Source organism: Ambystoma mexicanum, chromosome 10, assembly GCF_040938575.1.
Source record: "Ambystoma mexicanum isolate Mex_15411 chromosome 10, UKY_AmexF1_1, whole genome shotgun sequence".
NCBI classification, from domain to species: domain Eukaryota; kingdom Metazoa; phylum Chordata; class Amphibia; order Caudata; family Ambystomatidae; genus Ambystoma; species Ambystoma mexicanum.
The window spans coordinates 860,172,147-860,184,526 of NC_090932.1; the positions used below are offsets into that span (position 1 = coordinate 860,172,147).

Below are 12,380 nucleotides of genomic sequence, written 5' to 3' on the forward strand. Positions count from 1 at the left end.
GGGTAAAGTATGCTCTATGCATTACATACAATTGGATCAATTGCAGCCTCGAACTCTGAGACACTGGGCCTCATTACGAGTCGGGCGGTCCAGAAATAACAGTGGCGGTAAACCCGCTGCCACTGTTCTTTCCGGACCGCCTGATCTCGAGACCTGCAGGCGGGAGGTGGCATTCCCGCCGGGTCTGACCTGGCGGGTTTAACATCGCCCGCCTGCAGGCAGACGTGGAAACACCGGCACCATCACGAGATGGTGCCGGTGTTTCCACTTCCCCATTCCCATTGAGTTCTATGAGACTCAATGGGAATGGGGATTTACCAAATTCCGCCTCTGGAATTCTCGGGACACCAGGGTCATAATACCCTGGTAATTGTGGGAGTCACGGAGGCGGAATGGTAATACGAGTTAGACGGTAACCGAGCCGGAAAAACCGGCCGGTTGCCGCCGGACTCGTAATGAGGCCCACTTTCTTATGGTACCACAGTATCTGAGTCCATTGCGCATCTAGAAACGTCATCCCCAGGTCCTGTTCCCACCGGGACTTTATGGTTATGTTGGGGGAGGGACCGCTCTCCAAGAAAAACCCATACAATCTTGAAATCACGTGGGGGCCCTCGGCTATGTCAAACAGTGTCAATTAATGCGAGTGCATCTGCCGATTCCGCCAACGTTGGCCATCTACGTGTAATCATATTTCTAATAGTGCAATATAACTGAAGCTGGCCCCGGTGGAGTCCTGTGGTATTAACCAATAACAGGAAGGAGGTGCCTGTGAGCAGGTCCCCTATTGTAGCAATTCCCTTAGGTTCCCAGTGGGCCCGAACCCCTTTGTGCACCTGAGATGGTTCCGGGGCGAGGGCAGCTAGAGGAATCAATGCCGAAAATGGGTCCTTCATTTTTATTAACCCTAGTGCCCTGTCCCATAGCTGCATCCCCAATGTTACCAGGTTTAGCTGTCAGCCAACCTGCAACCTTTTGCTCCACAGAAACTCTTTCAAAAAGGAGCACAGTGCTGCTGGCTGTAGGAGTGTAGTTTCTGAAGTGGGTTCTTCGGCCAGCCAGCCCCCACGAATTGAAGCTGCCCTGCTAAATAATACTACTCGAAATGCGGGACCCTAATGCCCCACTCATCATATGGTCTCTGTAATGAGGCTATTGAAATCCTGCATCTGTCCCTATGCTACATAAATTCTCTACACAAGGAGTCCAACCCTTTGAAAAAGGCCTTTGGGATATTGTATGGGATGTTTGCAAAAAAATGCAGGAGCCTAGGAAAGACAACCATCTTTAACAGTGCCACTCTACCCATTACGGACAGGGGCAACTTCTTCCAGAATGTCATGGCCTTCCGTATCCCCACCAGGGCCCTCTGTGTGTTGTTGTCTTGGTCGCTCTACCGGATCATGAAAGAGGTATACCCCAAGGTAACAAAATGTGTTGGCACTCCATTTCAGGGCCAGCACAGGCAAATTGAGTTTTAGCTAGTCCGGCTAGCAGGAACAGAGAGGACTTATCCATGCTAACTGTGATCCCCGAGATCTGTGTAGCTGGCCCGGGCGTCGATTATCATTTCTAAGGTATCTTCCAGGTTTTGCACATATATGAGCGTGTCATCTGCATACATGGAGTTCAGATGATGCGTACCCGTGACTGATATACCCGCCGTTACGTACTCTGCTCTTAAGTACGTGGCTACCAGTTCCATAGCGAGGATATACAACAGCAGAGATAATTGGCAGCCCTGCCATGGTGCCCTTCTCCAGTACCCATGGCTTAGAGAAGTGTCTGCCTATTCTGACTCTCGCCACTGGCTCCATATATGTAATTTCCACCCACCTTCGGTAGTATGGGCCAAAGCCCAACCTCCGTAGGGTGGCATGTAGCCAATCCCACTTAATGGGGACGAACAACTTTATAGCGTTCGAGCCGCTATTGCACACAGTGTCTCTCAAGAGGCAGTACTATGCATGATGTGATGTAGGCATCTAAGGTTCCAAGTCATACTCCTGCCTGGTACGTAGCCCGTCTAATCTGGGTGTAGCAAAGTGTGTATCACTTTCTTCAATCTGTTGGCCAGAGTTGCCATCAGAATTTTGCTATCCTGGTTAAGCATCGACAGTGGTCTATATGAGCCGCATTCCTGCGGGGGTTAGTTGGGTTTTGTTAGGGAGAATTCTCTGTTTAGGCAGAATGTCCTAACCTAGTGAGTCCCGCCGCAGCTTCGCTGGATTTTTGGGGTTTATTTTTTTCTCCTGCCAAGAGTGAGACTCTTTTACCCTCACTCTTGGACATGATTTGAGTGTGTCTCTTTGATTCTAGATGTGTTTAATGGGCTATGGGGTCTTTTACTCCATAGGGCTTCATGTGTGTTTGTGATGTGTGTTACACAGCACCCTCAGTGCAGTAACACAGGGGTGTCATAGTGACCCCCCAGTATAGACTCCATACACTGGGACTGACTACTGTCTCCCAGGGCATGTAAAGTCACCATTGACTTTACTAGTCTCAAATTCTGAACAAAACCAGTACAAACCATCATATTGTGGACGTACTGGCCGGGGCAATTCGATTGACCTGGGGTCTGTTAGTCGAGGGGGCACGTCTCCGTCCACCCTGATCGAGTTTTGGCTGGTGGCAGTGGATACTACTTTTTATATTCGACCGCAAATATATCCCTATGGGATTTCCCATTGATCGAGGCAACCAACTTTAATTATTTAATTCCTATAGCCTCGAACATACCTCCGGTTTATTTATTTAATATTAATTCTCCGGTTGGTATTTTTTGCCAGAATTCGGTTCTAAAATGGCGTTTGTGTTCGCTTCTGTGACTCCAACCCAAGTTGAGCCCTTTGTTCCACTATTTTGGCGGGCTTCTCCACAGAAGCCCTCCAGAGTGGTGCCACTCTGTCTGGGGTACTTAGGAGGGGTGAAGGGGGATTTAGGCACCCTGGACTGAGTTGCCTAGGCAAATCAAGTCGCACTCCATCCTGATTGGCCCAAGTGGTGAGCCGGCCGGCTCACCACTTAGCATGTTTGAGTGACAGCTAGGCTGAGTGAATGGGGGTTTTCTGCATAAAAGCAGGGCTTTGGGGACTGGAACTTCAGAAGTCGCCACAGGACCTAAGAATCTGACGAGGGAGAAGCTGAGCCGACCTGTTACGACGACACCACCAGTGGAGCCCTGCTGAACCGTCTCACCACTTTTTCGCAACGACAAAGGAGATCTCCAGCCCGGAGAGTCTTCTTCCTTCTACTGGTGGGGATAACCAGTCTGCTTCCTTTTTCGCTTCCTGGAACATCTCGTGGCCGTCTTGCCTGTGCAAGCACCCCAGCAACCGGGATACCACGTTCTACCACTACCGCGAATCAAAGGGTAGTATCTTTAACCGGAAAACTCTGCGGCTGGTTTCTTCCCTGGCAGTGCAACAACCTTCATCTTTCCTCCACGTCGAGATCTTCTCTTCCTCTGGACGACGCCGCGACTTGCACCCGCTGCCAGGAACAACTGCCCCCGCTGGAGGATCCTTTCCACATAAGGTACCGTGTTCCGCCTGGCTTCCCTTGCAACCGACTGTACGGGGTAGATTTAGCCCCCGGCTTTCGACCCTGGGTTAGCCTGGGACACCCTGGCTAAACGTTTCTGAGCCTAACTAAAACCTTTCTGAACTCCCTGCAAGACTTTTTAAGCCTGTTGTCATTGTGTGATCTTGGGTGCATTGGTGCCCTGCTCTCTCCAAGAGTGAGCCCGGGATATTGACTTTGGCTCACAAGTAACTTTGGACTTTCCTGCCTTGCTTAAGAGTTCCTAAGTATTAGTGTGGTGTATTTTCCTACATTCTGCCTTTTCCCTCCCTTGTTCGTTAACTTATTGGAGTGCCATCTATAGTTAAGCACTCACCTCTGTCTGGAAATAAGTGGTGTTAACTAAGACTTGTCTGATAAGGAATAAGGAGTGTCTATATAATAATAGTAACTGTGTTTTAGAGTGAATTACAATAATAGTGCTGGAGTGTTTCAATTAGTGTGTTTTTAAATAAATAATTATATACCTGGATACCAAAGCTCCGGTCAGTGTTTGCTTGTACTATTGTATCTGAGTGCCTATTTTGTATACTTTGCATACTGCCTAACTCTTCTTGAGGGAAGTCTGACTGCTCAGCCACAGCTACCTGGTAAATCTGGGTGGTACAGACTGCTACCAAGTGGGTTTACTGCCAACACCTGTAGTCCTAAATCTTTTGCAGTGGTCCCCAAGGGAACTGCACAGGTTTCTGCCCAACAGGTTTCAACAGTGGTACTATTGCAGATTCCCACATGCTACGAGGAAGGAGACAAGACTCATGCGCTTCACTCAAGGCATGCAAAACGTGGGGGGCTAGTTCCGTGGCAAATACTTTATAAAACTCGCCAGGTATGCCATCCGTGCCTGGGGTTTCCCTGTGAGTAATGCCCTCATTGCGTTAATCAGTTCCTCGGCCTTGATGGGGGCGTCTAGCTCCCTCATCACGTCTTCATCCAATCTGGGATGATTTATCTCATCTAATATCTTCTCTAAATCCCAGGCCTGGTGGGTTCCCGATAGGAGTTCCGGTAAAACTCAAAGAAGACTGCGTTAATGCCCTCTTGGGTATCGCACATGACGCCTTGCAGTGTCTTTATTGAATAAATGGGTGTCCGCTGTTCCTCCCTCTTCCATAGCCGTGCAAACAGCCTACACGGTTTATCCGCTTCTGCGTGCTGTCTCTCTACATGTTTCCCTAGTCGTTCCCAGCAGGTCAGGCATTGCTGGCGCAAGGCCATTTCATTCACACCCCCATCACCAGGATCTATACGGGATTGAGTCAGCGCTTGCAATGCTTCCTCCATTGCGATCAGCTCCCTGCGGAGCATGGCCTGAATTCCACCTGACTTGGCAATTGCAGTGGCAAGGACGACCACCTTCAGGGCCACCCAGAGGGTATCGCTACATAACAAGGAAAGTGTGTCTGGAGCGAAGTATTCCTGAATACAATCTTTTAGGGGACCACGAAAAAAGGTAGGTCCTGCATGGCCTCGCGTCTCAGTTTCCACGCTGGTATTGTGGGCCTTGTGGCACATAGCACCACTGCAACTGCAGTGGAACATGGTCAGACAGAACTGTGCATTTATAATTTATAATCCGCCACCATGGAGTCATCCACGATGTCCTTCCCCACAGAGAAAAAGTCTAACCTGTTATGAACCGCATGAGCAGAGGAGGCGTGGGAGTAATGTCTAGATTGTGGATGAAGCACTCGCCAAATGTCGACAAGCTCAAATGACGTCAGCAACGACTAACGCCATAGCCAGCGGCGACGGTTGCAGGTCTTTGGAGTCCGACCTGTACATGCAAGGGTTCAGAACACAATTGAAATCTCCTCCCCATATCACTGCACCGCCTCTGTGGGGACCTACTCTAGGGTACAATGTCAGGAAGAAGGCTGCAATATTATGATTGGGTGCGTATGTATTTATCAAACACGTATCTACGTTTTCTAAGAGCCCCTGGACAAGCACTATTCTGCCCTCATCAGTCCTATTGTGTTACCCGAAAGGGTTCTGATGGCGCTATCCAGATCAACACCCCACGGGCATACGCTGAGTATGCAGAGCCTATGATTGTACCCACACACCCCATTTTATGGAAATCACTGCTTGTCTGAGCCCCACCTGCCCTTGCAGGTGTTCCTGGGCTGGGAGAGTGCCGTTTAATCGGGGGAAGCTGGCCCTTATTGCTACCACCAGACGCCCTGCCGCTTAGGCCCCCAAGAGGCGCTGGTACCGAGAAGAGTGAAGACCCTTCCGGCTTTCCCATGGCTCATTCGAAGTCTCTCTTGTCACTGGTCGCCAAAACACTGCCACGCCAAAGGTGGGTTACTGCCCACTGCGGCTCCCCCCTTTTCCAAATTCATAATTCCAAGAGCTTTGTGCAAAGATTCCAATAAAACAGTTCCATCCCAGATTCCGACCAATGCACTTCATCCTTCAAGTAATACTCCGGGCATTTCAAATTAATGAAGCCGTGCCTGATCTGGGGAAAACTTCTGCCCCTGCAGAATTTCACTGTTGCCCCATTCAATTTTATTCTTGACTTTTCTACCGCTGAGTGGCTCTCAGCGCCCCTCCATTCCTGCCTCTGGATGATTTCCGACTACAAAATATTGGTTTCGCCCAGCAGTGAGGACAACTAATGAAAACATCTCCCTCATTAAAGCCCCCCCTCCCAGGCTCGTCTAATCATAGCCCCCCCAGGTGTACGATCAGGACATCAGGTTTTTGCTGCTTACCCAGCAACTTGTTGATGTGCCCATCCCTTTCATGACCCACAGAACGCGCCCCTTCTGGACTTCCTGGTCCTTGTCACGGCGGGGCTTGAATTCATTGTTTCTCCCAACATGGCCGTATCATGTGACACGCCTCGCACCAGCCTTCATGGCGGACGTAGTACGTTCCATAAATATGCCACGCCCCTGCGGCCCCGCGCGTCTCAATGCTATTGCGAAGTAGCAACCAGACGTGTGCTCCGTAGCTCGTGGTATTGTTTCCCTTGCTTCTTCCACTCTAAACCTATTCTAGTCCCTTTCCTTCCTTTCTTAATTCCAGGACTCGAGTGCTAGTTGCGCACCCTGTTATTTCCTGGATTCCTGGACCCCTGCATCACGGTACTTGAACGCAAGCTGGAGTCGGAAGAGACTTGTGCAGCCTTATTCAAGACTCGAGCAGTACGCAAGAAGGCATCGATCAAGAAATCCAGCAAAGATCGAACTCAGGTGAGAAGGGGGTAACTCCTTGACAATCTCATTCCGGGCACCCTGTGCCACCATATCCGGTATCTGCTGGGGGTCGGCTCCTCTCGCTCGGCTGTCCAGCTCGCCCCGGCCCTTGAGACAAAGGAATGCCCTACTAGCCAGACGGACCGCCTCCTCCTCTGTGCCGCTGTTAGTTTGAAGGAGAAGAGAAGGAAGCGGTTATGCTACATTTTTGTAGGCCGGATGTATCTTCTGAAACACCTCGACTTCCATCCCCCTATTCTCTTGATTGCTTCAGCACCCAGGCCTACCTCCGCCGCTGATGTGGCTGCCTCAATCCTAAAGGAGTGAGTCCCGAACACCCCTTCTTTTATTCCCATCTTCTCTAATGCCATGTCCATGACGCTCCTGAATTGAAAACCCATCACTATGCAAGAGAAGAGAAGAAGAGACCCTGCACCCGTAGGCCGCCTATGCCGAAGATAAGCTGCCAATCCCGAACCAGGCACACTATGCTCCTTTGGATGCTAAGGAGTGTAACCGTCCTCCCTTTCCCCTTCTGGTCAGTCTTTGACCTTCTTAGATAAATGCATAACCAACCCTATGTCAAGTTGACATCTTCCAGCCTTAGAAACCCAGAGCCACTTCCATCCCTATTCTCGGGCACCAGCTCACTTACTCTGCTGAGTGCTCCAAAGAAAGCCAATGCGAAGGCTGCCGTAAAGAAAACCCTCTCTGATTCGTTATGGTGAACCACCCCTAGGCATTCAATCAAACTATGCAGTTTTACAACATATATGGGCCGCCTTGCATCTGGTTTCCTCTCCGCTTACTTGGCCCAACCTCTCATCGCCATCAAAATGTAATGCTCCTTTGTGGGGTCGGCTTTGCCCCCTAGTTTGAAATAATGGGCTATTGCTGCCAAATGGAAAGCCATCCATGATCTGGTTTTCCCTGCCCGCCAACCCCCTCCAACAAAGGCACATACTGGCAACTCTCTCTGCCCATCTGTTAAAATATTCTCTTGGAAGACCAAGAACCGCTCCCAGCCCCCCTTGTATCGTCTTGCTGTGCCAGGTGCCAAAGCAGTATGGATTAAAGAACTCAGATCCCCCAATCATGCCCCACCACTGTGCCTTGAATGGGGTCATCGTCTTGCTTGCTTCTGGACAGTTCCCCCGAAACATCTCCCACTGTAAACGAGAGAGAGAGTCAGCAGCCGCGTTTTTCACCCCTGGAATATGCCGTGCTCTAACCTCAGTGTTCAATGTAAGGAAGCTTTTTGTGAGTTCTCTAAACAGCTTCAATACCCTTGAATTGCTGGACGTCCCCTGATTAATGATCTGAACCACTGCCAAGTGATCTAACCAGTGCAACACCTTCTTGTTCTTCAATTGCTTCCCCCACAGTTTAAACGCCACCACGATAGGGAACAGCTCAAGCAGAGTGATATCCCTGGTAATCCCCTCATGACGCCATGCTGCTGGCCAGGCTTGGTGTGATGCCCGAAATTGCCTCGAAATGGCCCCGAAACCATGGGAACCTGATGAATCAGTGAATAGCTTGAGCGTATTGCTGTTGGCCCACTCCTCCCTCCATAGCAGGACACCATTAAACTCATATAAAAACCCATCCCACAGTCCGAGGTCCTCCCTTACCTCGGACCCCAGTCGAACATGCTGTGATTCATGCTGCAAACCCACCGTTTTCAGCTCAACACTCCTAGCGAACACCTGTCCTGCAGGAATGACCTTTCTCGCAAAGTTGAGGTTACCAGCCAAAGATTGGAGCTCCCTCAGGGTAGCCTTGGTCCTGCCCTTGAGAACCCTGATAGTTTCCTTTAATTTCAACACGTTGTCACTGGGCAGCCTGCACTCCCCTGCAACGGAGTCGATCTTGATCCCCAGAAATGTCAGTGTCGTGACAGGGCCAACTGTCTTACCCCTGGCTAGCGGGACCCCCATTTCCCCCATCAATTCCTGCAACGAGCTCATGAGTGCCCCGCATTCCCCTGTCCCCTCCTTCCCAATAAACAGGAAATCGCTGAGGTAATGCAGGTCCCCACCTCCGTGCGTCCTCTGCTTCAGTGTAAATTCCAAAAAGGTGCTAAGCTTCTCAAAGTATGCGCAAGAAATGGCGCAGCCCATCGGCAAGCACTTGTCGTAAAAGTACTCGTCTTTCACCTTGAAGCCTAACAAATGGTAACTCGCCTTGTGGATTGGCAGTAACCTAAAAGCCGACTATGTTGGCTTTCCCCATGTGAGTGCCTTTCCCAGATGACCTCACCATGCATCGTCAAATGATGAGCAGTTCACCCTGCACATCTTCTTGGCTATGCCGTCATTAACTGATTCGTCTTCGGGGAAAGAGGTGCTGAATTAGGTGAAACTGCCCTTCCTCCTTCTTTGGTACCAACCCCAATGGTGATACTATAAAATTCTCCAGTGTTGGGGAGGTGAATGGGCACGCCACCCTCCCCAGCTTGATTTCCTTTTCTACTTTCTGTGCAACCACTCTGGGCATCCCCAATGCTGATTTCAAATTGGTGGCTTCCCTGTTCACCCTAGTCACCATAAAGGGAATCCTGAATCCCCATATGAAACCATCCCAGAGAAGTTTTGCATCAACACTGTTGTGATAAATATTCAGAAAAGGAATCAATTTATGCAGGAGAATGGGTGTGGGTACATGAGATTTAGGGGCTGATTCATGGAATTTGTGCGCTGAAAAACAGGGATTTGTGCACCATTCTGCGCGCAAATCCCCGTTTATCGGCGCACAAATTCCATGAATCAGCCCCTTAATCGCGTTTAGCCTTTTCTTTGGGTTTGGTACCACTTCTCTGCTTCCCTTCACTGGCAGAAGAGCTGTGGTCCCCTGAACTTCTGCCCTTTGTGTGCTTGAATCTATAAGCCTTGCTGAAGGGGCAGTACCCTTCTGCAAATTTACAGCAAGCCGCCTGCTCTCCCAAAATTGAGGCTTCTCCCCTTGTACCTTGTCCCCTGCTTCCCTGGAAGGTACCATTTTCTCTATCAACCCCCTGACATCCACCTCATCCCAGGACATTGCGGGCCATACCTGCATCTTGAGCCTAAAACCCTGGTCGTATTTTAGCCAGGCGTCAAAGCCATAAGTTGGGTACAGATTATGAATGTACTGCTCATACGCAATTAGTGCCCCTGCATCGTGCGGAAATTTCGCAATCATGATGGATGCATACATCCTAAAGGCCGTCAACCAATTGTGGATGGTCTCCTCCACCTTGGATCTCTCCCTGTCCTTTTCCCTCTCCTTTTCAGATAACTCCCACAAGCCCATTACACAGGCTCCATGTCCAATAAGGATAGGATTTCAAAAAACTCTTTTTGCCAGATCCTCTCCTTATATGCCACCGGTATGTACCAAACCAGGAGTTCCACGCTACCCGTGCGGGGGCAAAGCTTTGCATCGGCCTCCCATATTGTGCGACATTGCCCAACACTCCCCCCCATCATCTGACTGGCTTCCGGTGCAGGCCCCGGCTGTGCCCACTGGCTGCCCCCACCAAAAGAGGTATCCCGGCGAATGTCGCCCATTGTACACCCCATGCTGTCCCCTGCCCTTGTGAGCCTACCAGCGTTGACAAAATCTGTTGCAACTGACCAACCCCCACAACCGGGCTTGCACTGGGAAATGAAGAGGCTTGGTTTACCCCCACTCCCAAGCCCCCCACACTCAGGTTATCCCCCTGGTGATGAACAGCCTCTGCATTCCTCCCTAACTCATTAAATGCATTCATATTACCACATAACATTTGACCATTGCCACCATTCCCCCATGCGTGCATACACTGCATGAACATACCTTTCACCAACTTCAAGGATGTGGGTCCCTCTGCGGCTACCACCGCTGAGTTGGCTAAAGGGGCGCTGGGTGCACTGCATCTGTTCCTTAGAGCCTCAGCAGGTATGGGCTCCGTCATGGCCACAGGTCCCTGCGCCCTCCCGCTTCCTCTTGCCCCAGCCGATTTGCGCTTTTTAGCAGCTTCCGCCTGCTGCTTGCTGGCCTTTGCCTTTGCTGTCATGGTCCTTTTCCTCTTGGTTGATGGTTCATCTTCTTCGCTCAGCCAGTCCTCTCCTTCTCTCCTTCTCTTCTTCTAAAGCCTGAATCTCCTGCAAGGCCTCATCAGCAGAAAAGTTCGGAAACAACAGAGGTGAATCAGCCCTCTGGCTTGACCCAGCTGCTTCATCACCCAGGTGTGTGGCTACCAGGTTCAACAAATTGGGACCATGCTGCTGCCGCCACCCGCACCATGGATAAGAAGGCTTCCAGGTCCTTTCCGGGCAGCAAAACCCTAACGCTCCCTGTGCTTGCGTGGCCATCACCCTTGGTGTAGGCAGTATTTCGAACTAGCAAACCCAGGCACATGCACTGCCGACCGCACCAGCCTTTCAGGAATGCTTCAGTGTGTGCTCACTTCCTCCTGACTGCTTAGGCAGATTGCAATCCTCTGCCGACGCTGCTTTCCTTGAGCGTTTCCACCTAAATTCTTTTCTTTTCACCTAGGCAGCCTGGCACTTCCTCGTTGGTGTCCTAATCCTGGTGTGTCCCAGCTGCTAGTTGCTTTGGCTGTTTTATTTTCCCTCACAATGTGGCCTGGATGAGTCCCCCAAAGTCAAACAAATCGGCAAAATGTCTTGACTTTTTGGGTAAATGACAAACACCTCTGCCAAATGCCTATCTTTTCTAATCTTCCGCAATTTCACCCCTAGCGCCCCGGATGCTCATCTACATCGGATCAGCTGCCCAAAATCAACCTTGCCGCACGTTTGTTTCGGATCAGCTGTCCAGTTTCCCAAGATTTCACCCAGAGCGGCACAGTTCTGTGCCTCCAAGTCCCCCTTTACAAAGAGTTTCACCAAGGCGGCCCGTGTTTAATGCCCACCTACCTTGTGTTGTTTGTTGGCACTGGCCCAGTGCTGCAGTGTCTCCGATGTCCTCCGATCCGCTCCGGTGGGTCTTCATTCTCTCTGCGGTCCCACGCCGTCCTCCGCGACCTGTCCGGGATGAATACCAGCTGCTCCATGCCTCTGAATGCTCCTCTTCACACGGCGGCCTGCTGGCACCAGCATGTGGCAACCCAGACCGCACGCAGCGCTGCTGTTCTCCTCCTGCAACGACTCCATCCAGGAAAACCACGAAAAAGCTGGTTACAAACGAAAATCTGGTCCTCATGTGTGGCGGGCGTCCTTCTGCTTGGGGCGGAGATGCTCCTGCAGTAGGATGCCCGCTGGCTTATATGGCACTTGTCACGCTCCTTTCCTTTGTTGCCCTTCGCAGGCTTTCCTTGCGCTTTGGTGCGCTTCACCACGACCCTTCCCCTTAACCAGGGGGGAGGGAGGAGGACCCTTCCCAGGTTATCGGGGCGCCTCCTCCATTTTCTTTTTTCCTGTTGTCACCTTCATACTTTGCTCTTGGAATACACATGGTTTTTCACAATTGACTAATGATGATGGAATGATAGCATATATGGACATTTACTGTGTTGTTGCTCTCCAAGAAACTTGGTTAGTCGATCCATGTGAGTTTGATGGCAGGAGCACACTACACATCCCAGCTACTAAGGGACCT

General features: G+C 50.6%; 1 protein-coding gene across 7 annotated transcripts in view; it reads right to left on the reverse strand.

Moving 5' to 3' along the window:
- PHC3 (polyhomeotic homolog 3) overlaps positions 1 to 12,380 on the reverse strand; it is a 1,926,480-nt gene that overhangs the window by 904,898 nt on the left and 1,009,202 nt on the right. The window lies entirely within an intron of this gene.